Source organism: Coenobita brevimanus, chromosome 1 (assembly GCF_032717465.1).
Source record: "Coenobita brevimanus isolate Jiangsu-jjx chromosome 1, ASM3271746v2, whole genome shotgun sequence".
Taxonomy (NCBI): domain Eukaryota; kingdom Metazoa; phylum Arthropoda; class Malacostraca; order Decapoda; family Coenobitidae; genus Coenobita; species Coenobita brevimanus.
Genome location: NC_136954.1, coordinates 15,646,834 through 15,662,576, shown reverse-complemented (window position 1 = coordinate 15,662,576; position 15,743 = coordinate 15,646,834).

The following is a 15,743-nucleotide window of genomic DNA, read 5'->3' as shown; positions in this document are numbered from 1 at the left end:
ACACAGAGATGCTTTTTAGCTCTATAAATGAGCAAACGCCATTAAAAGATAAATTGGCGATACAGTCCGCCAATAACTCTATACTCCGCTGACAGTTCTGTATGCAGGATACAGCACAGTTCACATCTAGTAATTAACTTCACCAAGGACCAACTGGCCGGAAATGTCGTCAGCCTTTCAGAAAACTGATCGTAGCATATTTCAGGATATACTCGTTAACTGTTTATATACACCTGCTACATCGTTTAACTGTTTCAATATACCTCCCATATTAATCATCAAGCACTACGTAACAACTATAATTATACCGATGCAGCCATGAGAGGACTAATTGGAGTAATACTTTGAATTCTTCGTACGTCTGGCAAGGAAGAAAACCAGTGTGGAAAAACACTCCAGAACCCAAGACGTCCCGCATATGCCAATCCAGTACCTGACTCTCCTTAAAGCATTATCAACAAGAAATACCCTGTCTTACACCAATTAAGCAATTTTATATCTTAATGACCAAGCTCTGAAAAGAAACACGAGAAAAACACACTTTATTTCCTCAGTATTAATCAAGAACTGTAATGATTTTTTTTTTTTTTTTTAATGAAGGAGTCAAAGGCTACAGGTACGCAAACTTGTTCTCCGACAAAAAAAAAAAAAAAAAAAAAAAAAAAAAAAATCAAGATATAGATGTCATTCAGCAAATATTTAATCAATATTACTACCATTCAAGCATGCAGTACAGGTATTAAAATTTTGGCAGCCAGTACTGTTTATATAATTTGCTTAACCAGTTCGATCCCAACAATGATCTCCATACGATTTTAACCTGGGAAATCTCACGTGGTAAATGGTATTCTAATTCACAACAGAAGGTCTCCGTACGCTACATAAAAATCGTCTGGTAGTAAGAAACATACAACTAAAATTGACGTTACCAGAATTAACATTAAAATCTCCAAAACACGCACCTGAGGACGGCAGATGGTTGGGTCCTTCAGACGCCTGCTCAGGTTATTTCCTCGTAATCTCCTCCACATTTCATTAATATTTTACGCCATTCTTCCTTGCGTTTCTCTAGGCCATCGCAACAAGTCAGTCACAGCATTCTGAGCGTAACTGGGTGAAGTTTTGCGCGACGTAGGCGGTATTTTACTAATAACCACACGAGAACACATGCCAATAACCACCGTTCCATCTTGACTGACGCCGCGATGGGGGGAGGGAGAACAGCAAGGTCATAGGTAAACCACACGAGCGTTTAAATAGTACGATAATCTTTTTCTTCGACGCTATGAAAAGTTTTATTGTACCATTAACTGCGCATGTGTTACATACAGGACATAAATAGTGTATACTAAGCGTAGAAATGTATAACATAACATATGCGAGTGATGTATTAGAAGTGGAGAGGAAATAAGACGGGGGTAGCTAAACTGAGAGTTTTAAAAACATATTATCTTCGACCATGAAGATTACTGCATGATTTTTAAAAACAGTAACACTAAAATAATATATACGAGCACTGCATGTATCATAAGCGTGGAAATATTAGATGAATTCGCAACAATAATTATGTCTTGCCTGGGCTCGGTGTACAGGAGGCGGAAGAAATGCACAAATTCAAATGGGTGGTTAAACTTCTCAATACTCATGACTATAATGGCTACGTGATGGGATACGACATGACAATATGCTGAAATATTATACAGTATACAAGGCCCACGACCTGTGTAGCAAATATGCAAATGTGAAATGAGGTGAATAAGAAAAAAAAAGGGGGGGGGGACTGGGAAACGAGTTGCTTCGGGTCCACCAATCACAACGCTTCTCGCCCGGGTCCTTTTACCCTCCCATCTCGCTTGCCAGACGTACGATGCTTTAATGCTGCATGATGGCAACGATTTTGAATGACTGGTGAAATAGGGAAAAAGGCATTGATGTACTGTATATTCTTTGTCGATCATTCTGAAAGTGGGAAGGGATAAAAATAATGTTATAACTACGGCAAAAATAAAAACAATAATCCCCGTACTATAAAGCCACACACATTCTCTCTCTCTCTCTCTCTCAAGCTTTGAAAAGGAAGGTAATGGTAACGCAGAGAGAAAGTGACTGCAACAATCGCCGAACCACGGAGACAGAAACGAAAAATTTATATCACCGGGTTACGGAAGCAATTTGAATGATTTCTCTAGTTGGTTTTAAATGGCTCCCTCGCATCTCCTACCTAAGCTAACGCGTCCCGATATTAAATGGCCGTCATCTTTTGGGCTTTAATCTTCAATACGAACTTTTGTTATATTTTTTGTCTTGTTGCTGCTACATTATTTAATTCAGCTTAGAGGAGGCCCTTCACAAAGACATTTTGAGCGGTATTCTTGCAGCCAATAGACTTGGGAATAGCTAAAAATAAATAGCTTAGATGAATACATAAATAGCTTAAAATAAAAACAAGAATTAGACATGTACAGTATTCACTTACACCTTTCACTGCTATATTTTTTGTAACAATACCTAAATTGCTTTGAGATAGAAATGTATAAAACGATGTAATTAGATTTAATGGGCTAACTCATTGGACTTATGAAAAACCACTTCAATCCGATGACGGGTATTATTATAATCTTGCTAATTTAATCCCTGAGGTTTAGTGATACATAAAGATTAATGAGAATATTTTCGTGCCATTTGCAGAAACAATACATTCTTACACAAACATATAAAGTGAAGCCACACACACACACACACACACACACACACACACACACACTATAAGAACTAGCTACAGCAATCCATTCTGTGACAATCAGAGGGAGCGCACTGAACCAGTTCCATCCACCGATAGTTATACAAACACTCCATCACAGCCACTCTAACTGAATAATGTCTATGTCTATCTATTTGTTTATCTATCTTATCTGTCTGTCTGCCTGTCTATCAGTCTATCTACAGCCTTTAATGTTCACTTTTTGCATTGTCTATTTAGTATCCATAATTTGCATTTTGTCTTTCCGTCTGTCTGTCTGTTTCGTTGTCTGTCTGATTTTCTCTCTCTCTCTCTCTCTCTCTCTCTCTCTCTCTCTCTCTCTCTCTCTCTCTCTCTCTCTCTCTCTCACACACACACACACACACACACACACGTATCAGACACTATCGGAGCCACTATTCAGCACCCTGATACTGTATTCCACCAATACAGTGATTTAACGTTCAGTCTTTGCAATTTCTCTCTGTCTGTCGGTATGTACGAATGTGTGTGGGTATTTAGGCATGTACTGTATGTAGCACATCAGATCTCTCTCTCTCTCTCTCTCGTTTTAGCTCCGATATAGCTGTGAAGTCAGTAAGAAATATTCATATAAGCTTCTCACAGTCTGAGTACTTTTCGGGAACCAAATTATTTTTTCATCTTTGAATTACAAACTTGATCAAAATGTTTCTCCCTGAGCATTGCTCTGGTCTGCACTGCTTAAGTGGACAAGTAATTTCCTTATTTATGTGAAATTTCATTCTAGCCAGATCTGATTGTAACATTCTGAATTATACAAGTTCTGGTATTATTTAAAACTCCTCAGTGGGAAGGACTAATTTGCATAAGGTCGACCCCACTACGTGATTGGATTTTTTTTTCCTAGTCATATAATATCACCAAGGGAAGTGATGTCCTCGAGGAGGTGTTTTGGCTATTTTTGCCTTCCCTCGTCGCAGGTCATGCCTACGTCAGGGAAACCGCTTGTGTAAGACAATGTTTCAAAGTTCTGCTTCTTTTACCTTAGAAATGAGCACAGCGACATTAGCTGTATTTCTGATACTGACTGCACGTTTTCCATAATATTTTCTTGCTGATGAACAGCTTCACACACACACACACACACACACACACACACACACACAAAAGAATCCGAACAGCTGAGTGTGACTGATTTCTAAACGAGCACTATGGTTATCGTCATCTCGTATGGTTGATCTATCTGGCTACTCAAAGACTCTCTATGCAGAAGTGTACCCTTATATGTAAAACTCAGGATGATAGTGATTTTATCTCACCAATAAAACTTTCCAAATATGGCAATAAATCTTCCACTTCGTCAAATCACGGCACTGTGATAGCAAGACACGAATTATTAAACAATTTCCTAACAGTATATGGTGCCAAACTTCTGCAGCTTACAACTCAAAGCACAGTGATTCATTATGCTGTTCCTCAAATCACCGTGAATGATTATGCTGCCATATTCGAAGGGCAATTCTCTCATGCTTCTGTATTATGTTATGTTGAATGACGCTCAGTTTTGTGATACCATTGTGTCGGGAGGAAAATGCTTACAAATAATATCTCTGACCTAATATGCCATGTATATAATAAGGCACAGTTTTGATTTCAAAATATTTAATACCTGATGAAAAGTTCCTCCTTGATGCGATACTAACAGAAACAGTGGACATAAGCAAAAGTATACATGTGAACAGTGGATTTTGTTTATAAACGAAAAAAAATAGATATTTTCTGCAAGCACTGTATATCACAGCATCTAACTTGAAAGTCTTAATACTTACAGTTTTTGTACTACAGATGCAGAAGAACGATACTTACCTGCAAAAACAAAAGGGTTGAATTAATAAGATTACACAAAGATATTATACGAACACATACATTAATAATATATGTAAAATAAAAAGTAACAATATTAACATAGGTCTGCTATTTCCCATCTCCAGTAATCAAAATCCAAGGTGAGAGAACCTTAGTTAGGAGAAATATATGTACCGGCATGTATGTAGAGAGAGAGAGAGAGAGAGAGAGAGAGAGAGAGAGAGAGAGAGAGAGAGAGAGAGAATCCTTATTCGTAGAAATCCAGAGGGATATCCTAGCTATGAGAAAACTTAGTTACAAGAAGTACTAGTTGAGAAAACTCCTACCTGAGAGAGACTGAGAGAAATCCTAATAGAAAGAAATCTTACATGATAGAAATCTTAAATGAAAAAAAAAAAAATGAGAATGACCCCGCCTGAGGGAAGTTCTAGCCCAGGAAAATCCTCACTGAGGGAAAGTCTAACAAAGAGAAATCCTAGGTGAGAGAAATCCTTACCGAGGGATAAGTTCTACCCTAGAGGAATCCTAGTCAACGGAAATCCTAGTCAGGTAATATCCTAGCAAAGTGAATTCCTAGCAAAAGTAAAACGTAGTAGTGAAATACTAGTCATTAAAAATCTCAGCCAGTTCATGAGATATAGCAACAGAAAGAAATCCCAATTTTCTCTCCCATTCTGGCATCATTCCCCACAACCCAACCACCTAACATTAACACATTCATATATATACCGTACTTCTTACACTCACTTCACTGCCATAACGTAATTCATGGTTTAATCCTGCTTCATCGAAATGGTCTTGTTTCATTTTCTTTTCCTTTTTTTTTATTACCGCTACAAGATATCATTCAGTAGAGGACTGGCGTATCTGAGAAGAAGAAAAAAAAGAAGGCAATAGTAGAGGAAGAGAAAGAAGAAGACTTCACTAACTCCTTGAAATAAAAAATATTAACTACTTGGTTGAGTTGCTTGTCGTCAAAAGGTTTAGCACAATTCATGGAGATGGAGATTATATTATTTTATTTAATTTTTTAATCATTTATTTATTCTGATGAAGAAGGAGTAGTCATTAAATCAAACCTCTCCAGTTCTCAGTATCTCCCCCTAAGCTGAGTAAAATCGTCTGTAGATACAGGAAAAAAGTATTCGCCACATGTCTGAAGGGGTTAGGGCGTAATAAACAATAAAACATCATTCACAACATTCCCTGTAAATCACAGACTCCCTCTTCCACCAGTCACATTCATCACTCGCATCAGCATTAACGCCCTTCCTCCCATTCGTCCTTCATATCTCTTATCATTACACGTCGAAACATTGTATCGAATTTATATGCCGCACCGTTTACATAACTCAGTGAAGTTTCTATCCCCAGTTATTGGTTTCCACTGAAGAAATGCAGTTTTACGACAGTGGAGGAACTTTACGGCGCCACCCAACCAGCCAAAGCACACAGGACACTTTATTTATTCCCTGAGAGGCCGGGTGGGTTGTGTGTCCGTCCACGAAGCCTCCTCACCTGAGTTAGATCCACTGAGCTCTATAGTATGACGGAGCTTTCTTATAGGTAGCACCGCGTAATTTGTGTGCCCTCCGCCAGGGCGGTGCTGGTGTAGTAGCAGCCATGTTACACCACGCCTGATGCCAGCGGTTTTTGTACTGTGCTGCTCAGTGGGTTTTTGAAAGCTGCCCACGATTCAGGAAATAATAGTCATGGACCAATGTGCAGCTTACGGATGCAAAAATGGGCACAGGAATTCGTCGAAGAGATATGGCATTACATTTTACAGGTAAGAAAAATATCTTGTTGCTATTTCTATAAGATTACTGCCCCCTGGGGAGGGGGGAGAAGATTCATCCCAAGTATCCCTGCTTGTATGAGGCGACTAAAAAGGGCCCGTTTATCTCCAGTCTTTCTCTCTATGTCCTCTTCTCTTCTGTTCACACTCTCTTGTAGATATTTCCATGTTTCTTCCGGCCTTTATCAATTTGGACATTCGGTATCATGGCATGGATAGTCTAAGGATTTCCCACACAAATTCAACACCATTACTTCGATGTAAAATAGCTTCAACATCACTATCACTTCAGCGTTAATACCACACAAGTTTTTTCTCTTTCTGCCATTACCCTTCTCTGCCTTAGCGCCATAAAGAGCAAGTTCTGCACAGCCGGAACCTATGGCGTTGTTTAATATTCTTGGCTAAATGCACCCCATATAAGTCGTTGAATTAGGCAGAAAAAAAAATCATATTGTTATGTTTTTGTGTTATAATCGACGAGTGCGGGTGTTTTAATATGGCGGCCAAAGTCACACGCCTGTGGCGGAGATAACCCCTCCATACTAAAGAGCTCAGTGGTTCGATCCCACCCGAGGTCGGATATACCACCAGAATTCGGTTTTTGCTACTTCGGGCCGAGGTCATTCAGGTAAGGGAGATGTCTCGACCGAAAGGGTTAATTAAGGCTGCATCCCACTCCTTGCGTTCCAAAAGTCTATCCTTACGAGAAGAAAATAGCCAGATGGCAGAAGAATTACATAAAAATTACGTCCCTGAGCTGCAGAGAGAGGGTAAAATAGTGTGTCCTTTCAAGTGTTCTCAGATGTTGGTACTCCGTCGAAGCTTCATTCACGACAGACAGGCTCTCACGCTCACAAACTCAGCCACTACAACACAGCTTCCACATGCACTCTCTCACCCTACACTCCAAAAGCCTTCTATACCCGTGCGTGGATCACTGGGTAGGGATGAGTTATTTCTCTAGTTTAAAAAAAAAAAAAAAAAAAAAAAAAAAAAAAAGGATGTTCTTTAACCTGGCGAATGAGTTTCTCTTCACGACCTGCATACCACGACTTGATTGTGTACATCAGAGCTGCCCGTCGATGCCAAAGGAGTGTATACTGTCCACTGCAATACATACACACACACATACGTAATTAAACATATACATAGCCTCCAAATACATCTGTCTGTTTCATATTCCTGTTCCAGCTAATCGATTTATTCATCTTGGGAGATACATATTACGATTTATAAGATTATTCTTTTTACAACACTACAATTTATTTCAGTTTAGGGCAGCATCCAACTACTGAAGGAGTTAATGAAGGCTATACCTAATGCTTCTAAACTGACAAGACTAAACTGAATGAAATCGTTTAGAGGCAGAAGATAATCAAAAGCGCGATCGTACTGACAAGGTAAATGTGGTGGCCTTGAGGTAACAACTTTTCACTTTAATTCGAACAACATCATACGATTTCATTCAACCGAAGAGAACCCATCGCCTTTACAGGGTTAATGTAATCTTACGTTTAAGAAAACAATGAACTTTATCATATCTGTTACCTCAGCTTACAAAATTAATTCTAAAATGAGAACTGCGAAATTTGCAACCTTGCAATGATCACCTTCTTTTGTTACTCTTCGTTTACCACGCGTGTAAAGAGGTTATCAACATAGCCTTCGCAGACTCCTTTACCATAAGAAAGCCATTTCTAGGTTACATAAAACCGTGTAGAGTGGCAAGAGCGAACTAACGTGAAGTTAAAGGAAATAAAAAGAAAGGTTAGGTGTTATTGTACTTAGTAAAATAGTGAGCATATAATATCCACAGTTTGCGTTACCAGATTTCACCATTAATAATGTGTAGGTCACTAAAGCAATTAAATGGAACTGAGTACAGTACAGTTAACTGTACAGTATTGTTACAATTCAAGTCCTTAACTACTACAGGCCGAGGACGTCTTCCATATTAGCCTACATCCTTGCTACCATCAGACGATTTTATTTAACTTTGAAGAGCACCGTAGCAGTGAAGGGGTTGACCTATTTGGACCGTGTCCTCAATATAGGTCGGAACTGATCATTTCAAAAGTTAACAAAGGAGGGAGCCCCGGGGTAGGGATGCACGAGCTTCGCGACTATGAGCCGATAGGCGGAGGGCGGTACGCTTAGTACCTTTCCAACACAATCCCTCACACAGGAACACTGTGCTGTAATGCGTTAAGGAAGGTTATATGTAATCACTGAAGTTCGAAAAGTTTCTCATTTATGCTTCATGAATCGTCAAGAGTCAGCAAGATTACAGTAAACTATTTCATGCCACTGTAGTGAAAGTGTTCAGAAAAAATGTTTATAATAATAACTGCAAAGTGAGTTTCCAAATTCCAGCATGAAATGTACAAGCAGTTGAGCAGAGTAGGACGAAATTTGCCTAAAACATGCAGGTTAACACCCTTAGGCGACCATTAAAAAAATATTTCCCAGTTCCTCCATTTTTCCTCTATTTCCCCTAACATCATATGAGAAATTTTGGTGCGTTCTGAAACCAGAAGAAGTGTAAGATGAAAAATACTAAATTCCGACAACAGAAAATTGCAGATGCTGAATGCTATGAAAGTCTAGACTATATTTTTGAAACTATGAGACTGCTTTTACACTGCTGAAACTAAACGAAATGCAAGCAGGGGAATATTACGAATGTCCAATGCTTAAAAAAGAGAGAGAGAGAGAGAGAGAGAGAGAGAGAGAGAGAGAGAGAGAGAGAGACAGACAGACAGACAGACAGACAGAAGAAAAAAATAGGTTAGGGCATGCTGAAACTTTTTTTTCCGGTTAAGTATTATGAGAATTTGACATTTTCTGAAAATGAACGGACTGTGAGAGGGGACATTGTAAGTAATACGACGTTTCAAAAGGTAAGAAAATGGTGCTGTAAACGAAAGAACCTTTTAGACAGAAAATTTTACGAAATGCGGTGTTACGAAAGATTAGATTAACGGGTCTGTTACTAAACCTAGCGAATAGTATGTCAGGAACTACATTAAACACATTTTTTAGAGTACCGAAACACAACGAACAAGGAAACTATACGAAGAGCAAATATTGCAAAAGGCCCTTCATAATTAGAAACCAAACGAGCTCTGAGACTGAGAGCTTCAGGACGCAGATTGACATATTACTGAAACCGAACGAACTGTGAGATGGAAAATTATATGAATACCACATATAAAGAAGGATTACGTTAAAAGCTGAAACCAAATGAAGTGAAATGAAGACCACATTAAGTATTGCAAAGGATGATAACGCTGGTACATACTGATAAAAAACGAATACTGTAGAAGACATTACAAAATCCCTATTGATATCAATGACCAGATGACCGACATATATACGGAAACTAAAGACTCTTGCGATACCTACGAGCGATTAGAAAATATAGTAAAACCGAATGAACTAAAGCAGTGGTTTCCAACCTTTTCTAATTCTGCCCCCCCCCCCTTCACTGAATGATACGTTCCCTGCGCCCCCCTTCCTCAAATACTGTATTTTACTGGCATAGTTGGCACATGTCGATAACTACCATTAATTCTTATTCTTTGAAGTTGTTTAGGCTATATATTCAGATAGCTAGAGTTCTTATGCATATCTGAAATATTTTCTCCATATTTAGAAATTACTGAATTCCATCATAATTCATAGTTTTCAAATATAATTACCCTCTTCATCAGGCCTTCGTCCCCCCCACGCAGCCCTTCTAGGGGGCGCGCCCCACGGGTTGAAAACCACTGAGCTGAAGCATGCTAAGCTTTATAAAACGGTAGACCTCCAAAAGACTAAATTATTGTACTAAAACTGAAAAGATAAGACATACATAAAAGGCTGGAAAACATACACACTTAATATCAGACGTAATGTCTGAAGCATCTGAGGTCCAGCAGTCCTACTAACCGTCACTCGCTTCCGTATGTCAAAACTGTCACCTTTTCGGCGTCCATACTCATCGTCCATATGAAATACATGTTAGGGTTGTCTCATTCTGGGCTCGTGTAATGGTATTATGGGGGTTTTTTTTTTTTTTTTTTTTTTTTTTTTTTGGGGGGATAATGGGGTCTGTGGAAGATCAATACCGTACGTTTGAAATCAATTCGATAATCACACTATTCCCTGCTGCAGGCCTGCATTGAACTGGCCTCCTTTCGGGCAGCGGATCACTTCAATATCTTATATCTAAAGAGAAAACGTGTGTGTGTGTGTGTGTGTGTGTGTGTGTGTGTGTGTGTGTGTGTGTGTGTGTGTGTGTGTGTGTGTGCTAGCTTTTTTTTTCTTGATTAGGAAAACGGAATTCTGTAGTGGTAGACCTCCTCCTCGATTTGGGGCCAGTGACGATCCCTAAGTACACCCGTTACAGTGAAGAGGGGCCATACAGTCACCCTCCTTCATTCTTTTTTTTTTTTGATGATGGAGGAAGGAAAAACAAAGGAAAAAATATAAGTCCATGTGCCTAAAGGCATCCGCCATTCATAAAATACTTATAACAATTGGATTTAAAATTGAGAGGATTAAACGTATGTGGGAAGCAACTCCCAGGAAGTGAATTCCAGAGAGTAGTAGTTCTGGGGATAAATGAATTTTGATGAGCAGAGGTTTTGCATTGTGGAGGAGAGAGTGAGTTCATGGGCGCTCCCAGCTGCCCGAGTATTTCGGGGGAAAATGTGAAGGGGAGGCACAATTGAAGCCAGTTCGTTAGAGCACTTTCGGTAAAAATATCGATAAAATAGTGCTAAAGAAGCAGCATCTCTACATACCAATAATGGAGGAAGGTCCTGCGTTATGGCAGGATTACTGATTAAACTAATGGCTTTATTTTGAATTTTGTCCAACTGCCTCAATGCAACCGCTCCACATCCACTCCACAGTGGTGAACAGTATTCGATCTGAGAACGCACGTGACATTTGTATATTGTGGCCATCTGCTCGTCAGTGAAGAACTCACGAACTCTGTACATAAGTCCCAGTTTTTTAGAAGCATTTTTAGCAAGGGATTTAACATAAGCTGTCCAGCTTAGGTTGGGGTTTAGAGTAACACCTAGGATATCAATTGTAGTGGATATGGAAATATTGACATCATTTAAAATTATGTGAGAGTCTGAGGGATTCTTTCTATTGGAGATATTAATGTATTTAGTTTTCTGAGCATTAAATGACACCAGATTTTTTTGTCCCCATTGATTAATTTTAGAAAGGTCCTGGTTCAGAGAAACTGCTGTGTTTATTTGGGAATTTATAATATCAAATTGTTTAAAGGAGGTACTAAATGTGAAAGAACTATGAAGGGTCGAGTCATCAGCATAAGAGTGTATTGGGTTGTGCGTGACAGACAGGAGGTAATTTATATGTATGAGAAACAGGGTTGGCGCCAAAACTGATCCCTGAGGTACGCCAGCATTTATGGAATGAAACCGAGAATAAATTCCATCTACCATGACCCGTATTTTTCTACTATGAAGGTAAGAAGAAATTAGAGGAACCAGTGATGCAAGGCCATAGTGTGACATCTTAGACAATAAGGCCTGGTGCCATACTCTGTCAAATGCTTTTGAAATATCAAGTGCTTCTGTGTGTGTTTCACCATGTTGGTCTATTGTTTTGTTAATCTGATGGGTAAGAAGGCAAAGAATATCTACAGTTGAACAGTCCTGTCTAAATCCATACTGCTGATCATTAATCAGTTTACTGATTTCTAGATGCTTGACTGTGTGTTTGTTAATTAGTGTCTCAAAAACTTTACCGAGAACGGAAGTTATTGCAATTGGTCTATAGTTTGATGGATCAGAAGTTGACCCCCGCTTTGGAACAGGATGGATAATTGCTTCTTTCCAAGGGGCTGGAAAAATTGAGATACGGATGCATAAGCGGAAAAATTTTGCTAATACAGGAGCCAACACTGAGGAGCAATTTTTAAGTATATACTGTTGAAGGAATTTCATCCGGACCAGTGGCTTTGTCTGCTGATAGATTCTGTAATACGGCTTGTACGTGTCTGGTGTGAATCATGAAAGGAGATATTTGAGGGGAATCAAGATCAAGTACAGGAATATTATGATTTTCTGAATTTCGGGTTGAGTTTGTTGAAAAAATGTCAACAAGATGGTTGGCTTTTCCGCATGGGTCACTTACTAGATTTCCACTGGGGGACTGTAAAGGTGGAATGGAAGAGCTGGTAGTGAAGTTAGTTTTGAATGAATTAAGGGCTGACCAGAATATTTAGTTATCACTTGGATTGTTTAGTAGTTTGTTGTCTTGTCTATGTAGAAAGTTTGATTTTGAAAGATTGATAATAGTATTGGCATGGTTTCTGATATTTTTATAATAGTTAGAGGCTTCTTTGGTTTTGGTCCTTGTATAAGTGTTATAGGCTATTGTTTTATGTTCTGTTACTCTAGCACAATTGTGGTCAAACCAATTATGGAGTCCCTCCCAGTCTGCCCTGTCGTAGTGCCATTTAGTCATCATGACAGGTTCAGAGGAGGGAGGGTGTGGTAGGTGTGAAACTGGTGGCTTGAATCAGACAATGATCAGAGGATCCGAGGGGAACTTCACTTCGACATTATAATTATCTGAATTGGTTGTTAGAAACAAGTCCAATAGCTGGGGATTTTGATCGGGGTTGTCTGGTACACGGGTGGGTTGACTAACTGGGTGAGATTAAATGAGTCTGCAAATAGCTCACATTCAAGACCAGAGTCATCAGTTCTGGCTGAATAAGTGAGCCATTCGACATTATGGACATTAAAATCACCCAGAATAGTAATTTCTGATGCAGTATTAATGTTGAGGACACTAAGTTGTGAAGACAGAGAGTCAAATAAACTCGGCTCTGAAGAGGCATTAGGGGAACGATAAACACAACAGAAATACTTAATTTTACCAAAAGAATTTAATTTGTATATGGAATAGTCGAAAAAAAAGGACAATTAAATTTAGTAATCTCCTCCAGGGCAGTTTCTGGTTCAGCAAGGCAACATACGCCTCCTTTGGGTCTGAAATTTTGAATCAAGATATAACCAGGAAAATTAAATCTGGCTAAATCAGAGGTGGAGCTTACTTGTGTCTCTGTCAGAAATAGCAGATCAGGGGATTCAAACTGGAGGAAATTTTGAACAGAGTTGACGTTGGAGTGAAGTCCCCTAATATTGCAAAAGAAAATTTTACTGCACTGACGAGCAGATTTAGGGCGCCGCAACACTGGAGGTGGCACAGTCGCTTGATGACGACGGGGAGGGCCCTGTGCAGACAACCCAGCCCTGCCGGTGGTGGTCACCCGAGAAACCACCGCACTGATTCCCAGTATAACAGCAGCCATGGTTCTTTTTATGGGGGGAAGAACAGGGATGTGTTGTGGAATGGGTATGATAAGTAATGACAAGATCGGTGTTTTTTGGAGAGAGGATAGCTGGTTTAAGGTAGTGTAAATTTCCTATAAACATAAGCAGAATTACTGGAGAGGCTGGTGAAAGTGGGTAGGTGTGTATGTGGGAGGTGGGAGTAGGTGGGTGGGTGGTGTAGATGGGTGGGTGTTGTAGATGGGTTGGTGGTGTAGGTGGGTGGGTGATGTAGATGGGAGGTGGGTGTATGTGGGTGGTGGGTGTAGCAGGTGGGTGGGTGGTGTAAGTGGGTGGGTGGTGTAGGAGGGTGGGAGTGTAAGTGGGAAGTGGGTGTAGGTGGGAAGTGGGTGTAGGTGGGAAGTGGGTGTGTGAGGTGGGTGCGGGTGGGTGGGTGGTGCAGGTGGGAGGTGGGTGTAGTTCGGAGGGTTTTTAAACTTAGGAAAACGAAATTTGACAACATGGTAGACTTCCACCCCGACCATTTTTATAGGATATTTTAAGTACCAGTAAAGTATGAATCAGTGTCATGCAAGACAATTCAGGTGTAATGTGCTGAATAAATCGCTACATATGAGTAGTTACCTTTTATCTAAACCCCAACTGACGGCCCCAACTCACTGACTACGTTAGACATTTCTGTCTTATTACATTAATGCCTCAGTACTATATATTCCTACATCACTCTCTCTCTCTCTCTCTCTCTCTCTCTCTCTCTCTCTCTCAATTACCAGCACCCCATGTATTGAGTCGCCAGAGTATATACGCGCAGACCCCAACATAAATAAGAGAGTTGTGACGCAGTCGAGGCTCGTATCGGAAAATGATATATGAAAAATTCTCCCCGGGTCAAAGGGATGGTTTGAGAGAGAGAGAGAGAGAGAGAGAGAGAGAGAGAGAGAGAGAGAGAGAGAGAGAGAGAGTCAACCAGGAGGAAATCACTAGAAATCAATCTATCTATCTATTGCCAGACGCCATAATCCCGTGCGGGGTGGCCATTTGACTCTGAGTTATTTGTTTAACAGGGAGGGGCACTAACCCTCCACCAACCCACTTGACACGTAATCACTAATGTATATATTATCCTCCCCCTCCCACCACCACACACATACATCCTCCTCCTCTCGATATCCCTATGCACTTTGTTTTCTCGCTCGCTCCCTCCCTCCCTATCTTTTCCCTCCCTCTTTGGAGACAGGGAGAGATGAGACGGGGAAGCAAGCAAAGACAGGCGTAGGAAAATCGAGAGAAAGGGGACGTGTGTGTGTGTGTGTGTGTGTGTCTGTGTGTGTGTGTGTGTGTGTGTGTGTTTTGGGGAGAGTAGGAAAAATCACTCACCTTTCATTCCTGTTGTCCACCTGGTTAAACTCTCTCTCTCTCTCTCTCTCTCTCTCTCTCTCTCTCTCTCTCTCTCTCTCTCTCTCTCTCTCTCTCTCCGTGCACTGACCTTATGTTTTAATGTCACTACCTCGACTCTGGTAAGCACACCTTTAAGGCCATTTCCGTTATTAATTAATGTTGTGGTGGCAATAATAAAAATCATAATCACAATAATAAAAATAATAATAATAATAATAAAATAATAATAATAATAATATTATTATTATTATTATTATTATTATTTTGTGCTATGTCATATTAATCATCACCATCATTTTCATCGTCGTCGTTGTCATCGTCAGCAGTAGTAGTACCGGTGATGGTGGTGGTGGTGGTGGTGGTAATAGTAGTAGTAGTAGTAGTGGTAGTGGTAGTAGTAGTAGTAGTAGTAGTAGTAGTTGTTGTTGTTGTTGTATTAGAAATAGTGTTGGTGTTGGAAGTTTCACTGAGGTAGGAGAGGAACCATTGCAATCACAAGGGAATAATTATATTACCAGTGGTGATGGGGTATTGGCAGTGTTGTGGTGGTGGCGTTGGTGGTGTGGTAATGGTGTGGTGTGGGAGAGTAGGTGTAGTGGTGGTAGTGGTGTGGTGGATTTGATGTGGT